The sequence below is a fragment of the Marmota marmota genome, unplaced genomic scaffold (assembly GCF_001458135.2).
Source record: "Marmota marmota marmota unplaced genomic scaffold, marMar, whole genome shotgun sequence".
Classification (NCBI taxonomy): domain Eukaryota; kingdom Metazoa; phylum Chordata; class Mammalia; order Rodentia; family Sciuridae; genus Marmota; species Marmota marmota.
This window is the reverse complement of record NW_026009015.1, coordinates 20,068-30,903: the sequence shown is the minus strand read 5'-3', so window position 1 is coordinate 30,903 and position 10,836 is coordinate 20,068. Positions and strand designations below refer to the sequence as shown.

At 49.4% G+C, this 10,836-nt stretch overlaps 1 protein-coding gene and 1 long non-coding RNA gene across 20 annotated transcripts in view; one reads left to right on the top strand and one right to left on the bottom strand.

The window, feature by feature from the left end:
• Window positions 1-270, bottom strand: part of LOC107133805 — a 14,590-nt gene extending 14,320 nt beyond the window's left edge. For all 6 annotated transcript variants that reach the window (XR_007345441.1, XR_007345439.1, XR_007345440.1 and 3 more), the window contains exon 1: window positions 23-270. This is a non-coding gene — a long non-coding RNA (uncharacterized LOC107133805). The remainder of the gene's footprint in view (window positions 1-22) is intronic.
• Window positions 124-10,836, top strand: part of LOC107133804 (protein FAM156A/FAM156B-like) — a 19,332-nt gene continuing 8,619 nt past the window's right edge. For 5 of the 14 annotated variants that reach the window (XR_007345434.1, XR_001502393.2, XR_007345435.1 and 2 more), the window contains exons 1-3: window positions 1,207-2,164; window positions 3,249-3,329; window positions 3,587-3,727. The gene's annotated coding sequence lies outside the window, so the exon portion shown is untranslated. Of the gene's footprint in view, window positions 264-340; window positions 544-592; window positions 726-1,206; window positions 2,165-3,248; window positions 3,330-3,586; window positions 3,728-5,662; window positions 10,037-10,836 lie in introns of those variants that run through there. The other 9 variants (XM_048797739.1, XM_048797737.1, XM_015475986.2 and 6 more) reach the window with 9 other exon arrangements.

Genomic DNA, 10,836 nt, shown 5'->3' with positions numbered 1-10,836 from the left:
CGAGCCCCGCCTGTGACGTCACCTCCGCTGCCCGGAATCTCTTCCCACGGCCTCGGCGAGCATCGCCAAGTCCCGGACCCGCGCTCTCGAGGTCGCGAGGGCCCGCGGCGGTGCGCTGCCCGGACGGCGGGCGGCCTCGACGCCGCCGCTCCGCGGGGCCGAGAGGGAACGCGCGGGCCGCGACCCCCTACCCTGCCGCTCCGCGGAGCAACGCGGGGCCGTCCCCTTCCCGACTCGCACTGCAGCTGCCACAGCGAACCCAGGTCCCCGTTCTCCTCCCAGGCGTCCCTGCCCTCTGACGCACGCCAGGCCCACAGACCCCGCCTTCCCTGGCGCGGCCTCTCTAGCCTCCGGAGGGCGGCTCCTCTCGGTGATCTTAACCCTTTCCTTCCAAGCGCCGCGGTGCGTTACCAGGGCTGAGGAGAGCTGGCGGCGCGCCGGCGAGCAGACGCCCGGACCCGTTCCGGAGAAAGACCGCGCGTGAGACAGCCCGAGTGACACCGAGACCTAAGGAGCCCGAGCGACAGAGATAGAGAGAAGCGGGTGGGAGAGAGGCTCGGAGAGACGGAGAGCGTGGGAGCCACAGAGAGACAGGGAGAGACTGAGAGAGACTGGGAGGCGAGGGGGCTGGGAGAGAGACAGACGCAGAGGGAGCCGGAGACCCCGAGAGACGGAGAGAGAGGGAGGCCGAGGGGGAGATACAGAGTCTCCCTGGCACCGGCTGGGTGAGAGAAGGAGAAGAGAAGGGGGTGGGGGAGAGACTCGGAGAGAACCTCCTGGACCAGGCCAGGTGCGCCTGTGGGTCCTGGGACCGGAGTCCTCCTTTGGCCAGCCGTGAAGGGCGCTTTCCGAGGGGACCGTTGTTTTTCTCAGACGCCCCATCTCGTCCTTATCAGAATGGCGGGTGGGCAGTCTGCGTGTGGCGTATTTCTCTTTCTCTAGCTGGGGCCCGGCGTTTTGAAGCCGAGAAATAGGACTGAAACTTCCTGTGGGCATCCTTAAGCAGCTGGGTGCTCGAATCCGTGTTCAACAGGTTCAGAAATAACCTGTTTCCTCGGTATCGCCTCCCACTCCGCCTCATCTCCCACCCCACCATAGGAGACAAAAATCTCTGAAGTGATTTCAAGGAAGGCGACATTTCCCAAATGGAAACGTCAGAGAAAGTCTTCCCAGGATGCGTGAGACCCAGAGGGCTCAGGATGTGACTTAGAAGCAGGCAGGCTCTTAGTAGGCTCTGTGATTCCTGCATTCGCATGCAAGTGTTTGGACCTTTTCCATCAAATCACTATGCGAGCTGCAGTGTGTGATGTTCAGAGAGGGAGGGCATCTTTGGTCGTCCCGTTGGCTGCAGTGCAGCCGATCCTGGGCAGTTGACCTGGGTGGGATCAGAAATTTGGTGTCATGATAGGCTGACAGATTTCCACTGGCACTTCCCTTGCGGTTTCCCTAGATTCACAGGGTCCTATGGGGTGTGTTGCATTTGTGTGTTGACCTGCGTGCGTCAGGGTAGTGTTAGTTTTATCCAAGAAGGGCCAGTGAGTGGCCTTGCTTGGCTGAGCCTCTTGGGGTACCAGCAACAGGGAGAAAGGCCAGAGAGGAAGCAGTTCTCTGTTTTCAGGAGCAGAATCCCAACAGCTCCCTGTCAAAGTGTCTCTTAGCCTGGACCATCACTGGCATTTGAGAAAATGCTCCGGGAATGATTTTCATAGGGAGGCGCTGGTCATGCTCTTTGCAGTCAGATGTCCATTACATTGGAAATCAGACTTGGGATTGTGTGACTAGCTGAGTTAAAACTAAGCCCCAGATCCATTTTGTTGACCCGGCGTGTGGGTGGAAGAAAAACTAAAGATAAATGTTCGGTTCTGGTGCGTTGCAAGGAAAATTTATGTTCTTAGAGTAATGATCCCGTGCTAACACCCCATCTGTATTTGATATTTATCAGATTATGAGAATTTAAAGGTAAGGAGAGCCACGGGTAAGTATAAGATGGCGGATGGAAACTGAAACAGGCGACAGTAGTGAGAGGAGAGATTGGTGTGATGAAAGGTACAGAGATATTTGTATTTTAACAGACCTAGCGGAGAAATGGCCAGCATCACAACCTAGCTCCGTGACCTTGAGTGAGTGGCTGAACATTTCTGATCCTCACGTACCTCATCTGCAAGTAAGGGCGATAATACAGATTGAGTCTCCGTCTTCTGACACTCCACAATCCGAACTGCTCCCAAACCCCAAAATTTCTGAGAGTGGCTGGGGGTGGGGTAGCTCAGTGATAGAGGGTGTACTTAGCATGCCTGAAGCCCTGGATTCACTCCCCAGGGGGTATGCACACATACACACAGGCGCCTTAATTAAAGATATCATATGAAACTATCTTTAGGGTATGTGTGTACAAGGTGTGTATGACTCGTAAATGAATTCAGTGGGTCTCCCCCTCCCAGAGAATCTCATTAGGTATATGAAAATTTTGCAAAACCCGAAACACTCTGAAATACTTCTGTCCCTGAGTATGTCAGGTAAGGGATAGATAACCTACGTTTTCCCTAGGGCACCACGCCCATGGAGAAGCCCTTCCTGACCACCTGGGCCTCAGGGCCTTCTCTGAGTTTTCAGCTCCCCCAGCTCAGGTCCTCTTCCTCATCTTCAGTTTGGCTCCCTGCCCCCAAAGACTGGGAGCCTGCTGAGGACTTTTATCCTGCAAGGAGGATAGAGTGTGCAGGAGTGGATGCAGAAAGTATATCAACTTCATTTTCCGTCCATGCAGAGAGTGTTTATGCCTTTTATCCCCACACAGTAGAGAGTCCAGAGACATATACTATGAGCACAATAGCCATGTATTCCCCTTCGTTGGGAATAGGAACTGTCAGACCAGCTGTTACTCGGGCGGGGAAAAATAAAATATATATATATATATATATATACATATATATATATAGTGAATTAGCTGGCGTGGCAGGTCCTGTGCTTGAATTTCTGCTTATTCTGAGGAGATGGGGTGAGAAGCATTGTGTCTTCTATCCCTACTCTCTTCTTAGGTTTCTAGTAACAATGTAGCACCTAGGGTTTTTTTTTTTTTTTCCCTTCTGCTTTATATTATACCTTAGAATGTTCCTTACTGGGGCTGAGCTCTGTTCTCTGGGTATGGCTGCTTTGGGTACCTCACTGAGGGTACCGCTGAACAGAGTGTGCCATCAGCAAAGAAGTGTTAGGTGAATACACCTCACCATTCAGGTTTTGTTGTCTTGTAGGTGAGAGGCATAGATCTCACTCGCGATGGCATCAGCAGCATTGACGATGTGAACCTAGTGATCAGTGACCCGGGTGACCAGGTGAGCTCTTCACTTTGCAAGAGGAGACTTTTCCCTTGTCTTCCTCCTGCTGCTTCAGCCTCTCCTCCTCTTCACCCTTTCCCTGCCCCCACCCCTTTGAATTCCCACTGTGGTTCCCTGTCTGTGTCTTCTGGGCCCACCTACAGGAAGATCCCAAGTGCCATGCCAGGACCACGTTTCATTGGTCTTCATTTTCTTCTTTCATGCTGGATAGCGGGCATCACTGAGTGTTGGCTAATGTCCATGTTCTTTTGCAGCAGAGCCGCTGACAAGACTATCCCCTCTCTTCCTGATAGAGGAGAATACAGCTAATCCGTGCAGGTGACAAAGATACAGAACAGCAGCGTGGCACTGCATTGTCTGGAACTCAGACTCCTTTTTCCCTGGCGTTGTATAAGGTGGGCATACGCTTTTCAGCAGACAGTGACCTTGCACGGATCTCAGCCATTTTTGGTAGAGTCTTGCCATTTCTGGAAAACCATCATAGTATTATGTAGTTGATAGTAGTATGTGAACTCAGTTCTTCCGAACTGAAATGAACTCATTTTATAAGGATATGTCATCACATTAGGCAGAGTTGGAAAAAGTATCGTGTGTCCTTGTCTCGATCGTCAAAATCAGCACAGCTTTCTTCCCAGTGCTCATCATCCCCACACTGTATGCATTTACTTGTTCGGCTATTTACCTTCTGCTCACCCGGGCTAGAATGCAAGCTGATGAGGGCAGGAGGTTTGAGCAGGCTTTGTTGAGGACAGCATTCCAGGCACCGAGAACAGAGCCTGGTACCAGTAAGGGAAGGTAAACATTGGCTGTGACAGTTGCCTGATCCCTGGACCAGCTCTGGACACGTGGGCCAGCCTCCAGGACTTTCCTGGCTGGCCTCTTCCCCCTGCAGGATTACTTTGTAACTCGGGCTTCCATGCCAGTTGATAATCCACAGAGGCAGTGCCCTGCCCCCAAGAGAAACACGCACCTGGAGTCAGACAGACATGGCATGGAATTCTGCCCCTGTCTTAGATGTGTGGTCTTAGGGCTATTACCCAACTTTGTGGTGCAGGAATTTGCTTCCTTGCAACACGGGACAGTACGGATTGTATAGGGTTTTACTTACAGAGTGAGACATTTGTGGAGGACCCCAAATTCTTCTTACTTCATTTGCAGGCTGTTCGTGAACGTCCACTGGGGTCAGGGCTCTGTGATGGGCAAATTCTGCCAAGTCGCTGGCCACTGTTGGCTTCTGGGCTAGTGAGTGAGACAGGCAGAACCATCTGATGCCAACTGAGTGGGGCTGGGGCTGGGAGAGGGGAAATTCAGGGTGCTGTGTGAGCTCATCTAGGGCTTGGGGAAGAGGCCAGAGAAGGCCTCCTGGAGGAAGTTCTTTCTAAGCTGAATCCCCAAGGGTGGATAAGAGGTGAAAGTCCTCCAAGGCACCACTCCCCTCCAAAATCTCTCATCCAAGACTGCCATGGTCATCCATTCCACTGGCTCCCCACTGACTGAGGAATGGGGAACTAACCCAGAGGGAATGTCTGTGGGGGCTTCTGGTCTGCTCCCTTGCTACAGCAGAGATACAGAGAGTAGAAAGTGCCTTCCTGTCCTTGGACATTGGCATGTATGGATGTCAGTCCTAGAACTGATATGGCCGAAAAGGAGAGCTCCAACAGATGATCCTGGGTGGCAAACTGGTGGGTCACAGATTATACCTGGCCTGGGCCCACCCTTCCTCTTCACTCTGTTTTGTGAGTTGGCAAATTACCTCTCTGCTTAGGTCTCATTCCTCTTCACTCATTGTCTAAAGCTGACTGCCTGATACAGTGACTGTTGTGGATTTTATTTGAGGGAGCAATATAGTTTCCGATGATTAAAACTGCCAGTGCCTCTGTGGGACACACTGGAGGAAGGCGGGGCCCAGGCCATGCTGGGAACCCTAGAGAAAAGAATGTAAGTGTCACATTAGCATTCTCTGGCCAGCCCAGGAGCCTTTCTTTCTCCGCCCCATTCTTCTGGGCCTCACCAGAATGCTGGCCATTGCATGGTGGTTTCCCCATCTGGGAGCCATAAACACACCTCGCCTTCTATTGTGTGGATCCATCCAGTTCAGCTCCAGCTCTTTCCTCAGTAGTTTGGGGCTGCTTCTGCTTTGGTGGATGCCCCAGGACAGTGCCCAGAGGGTGTGACTTTTTATTGCTCCTGCGTGGCTTGGAAGTCCTCCATGAATTGGTCCCATCTGCTCTGTTCAAACCCATCTCCCCATTCTCCAGACTACTCCCCAGCTCTCTCTCACACTCCAGATTCCAGTGTGGGCCCTGCCACCGACATCTTTCTCCCCGTAGGCCTGTGATTCCCCATTTGTAAAATGAGACCAAATGAGATAATGGATGTGGAACTCCCAGCCCACGTTTCCTGGCACGTGGAAGACGCTAAGTCAACAGAGGCTGTTTTCTGTCAAGCATCTTGTCATCCACCTGGCACTTGATAGTATGGCAGCTCGGTAAATGTTTCTTGAGTTGGACTTCAGGAAGATGTGGTATGTTGTGGGTACACGAGTCAAGGTTCTCCGGAGAAACCAAACCAATAGGACGTCCATGTGCCTGTGCATCTGTGCGTATCTATAACCATCTGCACATGGATAGATGGGTTTTAAGGAGTCGGCTCCCCGGGATCTTGAGTACTGGCAAGTCTGAAATCCAGAGGGCAGATGACACCACTGGACTTTCACATGACAGTTGCAGTCTTGAGGCTGAAATCTGCAGGCAGGCTAGCAAACTGAGAACTCGGGCAGAGCGTCTGTGGTCTTCAGGCTGAGTTGCTTCTGCCTTGGGAAGCCTCAGTCTCTGCTCTTGCGGCCTTCAGCTCATTGGCTGAAGGCCACTCACGTGATGGGGGCAGTGGACTGTAATTAAAGTCTAGTGACTGTGCAAGTTCATCACCCCCACAAATACTTTCACAACAACACCTAGATGAATGTTTGAGCAACTGGGCACCGTAGCCTAGCCGAACTGACAAGTAAGATTCACCAGAGCCGTGGGCAAAGAGGTTGCTGAGGGACATCACCTGCCGAACTGAGCTCAGACCAGTAAACTTGGTGGGTTCATTCGTGTCCAGTGGTCCTTTCCTTCTCTTCAGAAGCTGGGTGTGAAGATGAAGTAAATCCAGAACCATGGTGCTTGCAGCAGACATTTGATATGAGATCTTTATCCCTCTGGGACAAGGGACTGTGGAAAAAAGGAAAAGGAATAAGATAATGAAGGATGGGAAGTCACAGTGATTGACTCGGCTGCTCCCCTCCCCCCAAATAGGGGACTTCTCTAGGCCCCCGTGCCTTTGATGGCTCTGGAGAAGATCATGAGGACCTTCTTGTGGTGTGGTTTGGAGATAGGACAGTGAAATAGTTCACGGGAACCGTGTGGGGAGAGAGGGAGAGCAAAGGGTGATTAAGACACAGGTCAGTTGTGAATTGATGTTTCCAAAGGCTTGGTTTTTCTACACAAAAAGGTGTTCGTGAGAATGATTTTCTTTCTGCGAGAATCGCCTTTCCATATGAGGAAATATGATCCTGAGGGAGTCCCTGTGACATGTGAAAAATCAGTTGGGGAGGTAATGGGGCTAAGATCAGTTTCCAGATGTTTCACACATAAGCGTTTATTTGGGAGGGCGATGGCCCAGAGGGTGTAACTGGACTAACTCCTGAGAAACAACAGCTTTCACTTACTGACGTGTTAAGGGAGACTCTCTCTGGGACCTTTGTCTGTGTTTGTAGGTCAGATGATTTGAAACATTTCTAATATTGTTCTGTGTTTCCTGCTCTGATGCTTGGTTAATACAAATTGCCAATTGCCAGTATGCTCTGAAGAAAACCGGTGGAGTCTTGGTTTCCAAGTTGGCTAGAAGGACAGAGCCTGGGCTGCTGCCCTGAAGTTTCAATCTGGCATTGCATGTGAAGCGTTTTTAGACTCCTTCAGGACATGTGTATTGAGAAAATATAGAGAGATGTCCTTGTGGCAAAGTCTGCCATTTGGGTTTTTCAACTACCACCCAGTAAGACCAACATTTTTGTTTTCTTTTGAGTACGGTTCTGCAGGCTTTATCCCATGTGTAGCTGCTCGTAGCCACCACCACGATCAGGACCGTGTACTCGCCCTTTGCCCCCACAACACTCCTTGTTGCTGCCCCTTTGCAGACACACCTCCCCACCCCTAATCCCTGGTAAAAACAAATCTGTTCCCCTGACCTGCAGTGGTGTGTTTTAGAGAGGGTCATGGATCTGAAACCAGGAAGCCTGTGGCCTTCCAATATGGGCCTCCTTCTTTTAGCATAATGCAACATCTTGGTGAATCTCAGAGCAATACTCTATTCCTTTTGAATGCTGAGCAGCTTGTCATTGTGTGGACACCACAGTTTGTTTATCCTTTCATCTGAGGAAAGAGCTGCTGCAAACATTCGTGTGCTGGCTTTTGTGGGAACCCAGGTTTTTCCTGGTCCGGGGTAGAGGCAGGCATGGGATTCCTCGGTCCTCAGGGGAACACAAGTTTAGCTTAGGAGAAAGCATCACTGTAGATTCAGAGTGGTTGTAGTCTTTTGCCTTCTCGCCAGCAAAGTGTGAGGGTTCCATTTGTTCAGTCTGTCCTCCGGCCCTCAGTACTTCCAGTGCTTCTCGTTTAACCATCGTAGCACTGTGTAAGGGGATACTATCATCACGGGTTTAATGTTCAGGTCCCTGATGGTTAATGATGTTGAACATTGTTTCACGTGCTCACATGCAAGTCTTTGGGGTTTTTTGTTTTCTTAGCAGTAAGTTTTGCAGACGCTTTCTTTCTATGCTCTGGATATAAGACTTTGTCAGATCTGTGATCCTTATGCATAGCTCTGCTTTTCATCGTCTCGACACACTGTCTTTTTCCAAGCCAAAGCTGGTTGAAATTTTTATTCCTTCCTTTGTTTTAGAGACAGGGTCTCTGTGTATTGCCCGGGCTGGTCTGAAACTGGTGAGCTCGAGTGATCCTCCCTCCCTCGGCCTCCCCAGTAGCTGGAACTACAGGTGTGTGCCATCGTTCCTGGCTTCAGTTTTACATTTTGATGGAGTCTGTTTAATCAGTTTTCTTTCTTTCGTGGATCGTGCTTTTGCTGTCGCGTTCAAGACTTACTCTTTCCTGTCCTCTGGCTCCAGAGATGTTCTCCTGTGTTGTCTACTGAGAGGCTCACCAGTGGACTTTTCACTTTTAGATGTCTGAACCATTTTCAGTTAGCCGTGTATAAAAATGGTGGGGTCGAGGTTGGTATCCTGGCACGCGGATATGCAACACTTTCAATGGAAAGATTCTCCCTTCTCTTGAATTCACCTTCGCATTTCTATCAGAACTCATATTTTCATGGGTGTGTTTACGGACTCTGTATTTTCTTCCGTTAATCTACCTGTCTACTCCTTTCCAAGACGGCAGTCTTGATTACTGCAACTTTGGCAAGACCTCCCCCAAATTCATCCTTGTTTTTGAAAATTTGGACGTTCCAGGTGAAGCGCAGAATCAGACTGTGTATGTACACAGAACTCCTGCCAGGATCTCGATGGGAATTGCATTAGTTTTACAGAACAACTTGGGGATAATTAACTATTTTACCACATGGACTCTTCCACGTCATGGACACATTGTTTCTCTCCATCAAATTAGGTCCTCTTTGATTTCTTTCATTAGGATCTTAAGGTGTTCCGCAGGCACTTCCTGTAAATTTTTTGTTGTTATCGTTGGTTTCGTACGTACCTATTCCCTTGCGTGTTGCTTTTCAGTTTCAGTTTGTGACGCTCACGGTGGTTTTCCATGTGTTGACCTTGTCTCTTTCATCATTGCTAAATGCACTTATTAGTTCTAGGGGTTTGAGCAGAGATACGTTGGGGTGTTCCACGTGGCATACACGGTCATGAGATCTTCGCCAAGGGGCAATTTGATTTCTTCCTTTCTCATTTGTGTGCTGCTCCCTTTCCTGACATCATTGCCCTGTCTGGGACTTCCAGGGTGACATCAAACAGTCGTGGTGAGAGTCACCACCCTGACCTTGTTCTCAGCCTTACAGAGAAAGCATTCCATTTCTTGACCTTGCAGGTTTGGGGGCACATACCCTTTAGCAGGTTCAGGAAGTGGTCTTCCATTCCCTGTGTGTCAGAGGATTTCATATCATCAGTGGATTTTGTGTCTTGTCAAATGGCTTTCCTTCGTACCTTCATATCATGCTGTCATTTGTCTTCTTTGCCTGACCTCAACCTCTGTGGGATTATGTTGATTTTTGGCGAGAGAAAGCACCACCTTTGCATTCCCGGTATGAAACCCACTTGGTTGTGGTTTGTGATTCTTTTCACATACTGCTGGGTTGGAGCTCTTGTGTATTTTGTTGAGGAATTTTGGGCTTTTGCTGATAAAGCACCAGTCTGAAGTTTTCCAGGTATCAGTACAGTACTACCTTCATGGCATCGCTTGCAAGTGTTCCCTCTGCTCTGATTTCTGGAAGAGATTGTGTACAATTGGTGTGATGTCTTCATTGAATGTTTGTTAGAATTGGCCAGGAAGACTCTCTGGGCCTGGAGATTGTTTTGCAAAGCCTTTCTTTCTTTCTTTCTTTCTTTCTTTCTTTCTTTCTTTCTTTCTTTCTTTCTTTCTCCCTTCCTTCCTTCCTTCCTTCCTTCCTTTCTTCCTTCCTTCCTTTCCTTCCTTCCTTCCTTCCTTCCTTCCTTCCTTTCCTTCCTTCCCTTCCTTCCTTCCTTCCGTAAATTCCACCTGCCTTCTCCACAGTTCATAGATCAATGTCTGTCTTCCATGGGTACTTTTTTTTTTTCGGTGTCTTTTCCTACCTTAATGTATTTTATTTTGTTTTGTCTCCATGTCTGTCCCCCACCCACACTTGGCCTGTGTGTCACAGCCGACACAAGAGCGTGGGGTCAGCCAGCCGACCTGCTGCCTGCCTGAGCAGGGTCTCCCTGCTCCCATCCCCCAGTGGAAACAGGTAAAGGAACTGCCCAGGGATTAGGATGGGGGCTGTTGCCATAGGTCTTTCCACTCTACTCCTGCTTCTGGGTCAGCCCGTGTTCATACCTGCCCTTGAGAAGCCTAGCTCACAAGGGCTAGAAGGCTCTGTGCTCATTTGAGCAGTAACGCTGAGAAAACATTGAACAGACAGTGCTGATTCAATTCCATGATTCAGTTAACTCCTTGGGATTTGAGAAATCAGTTTAAAAGGCAGACTGTTAATTTGATGCTGAAACTAGCTGAAGTGATTTGACAAGCTTTTTAGGTATGTCAGCCTTGGGGGCTTTAACTGTTGTAACATTTGTCCCGTGTTAACTTTTTGCTAGCTTCTCTACTCATGTCCATTGCTGGGAGAATCTTGACTTCATCAGACCTGAGAATAGCGGGTAGAGGTGGGGCACTGGAGAGAGCCTTTCACATGAAATGGGGAAATGACAACCATGACAGTAGTTTTGAAGTATAGTTTTGTTTCAAACTTTGTACAAAGAAAGGTG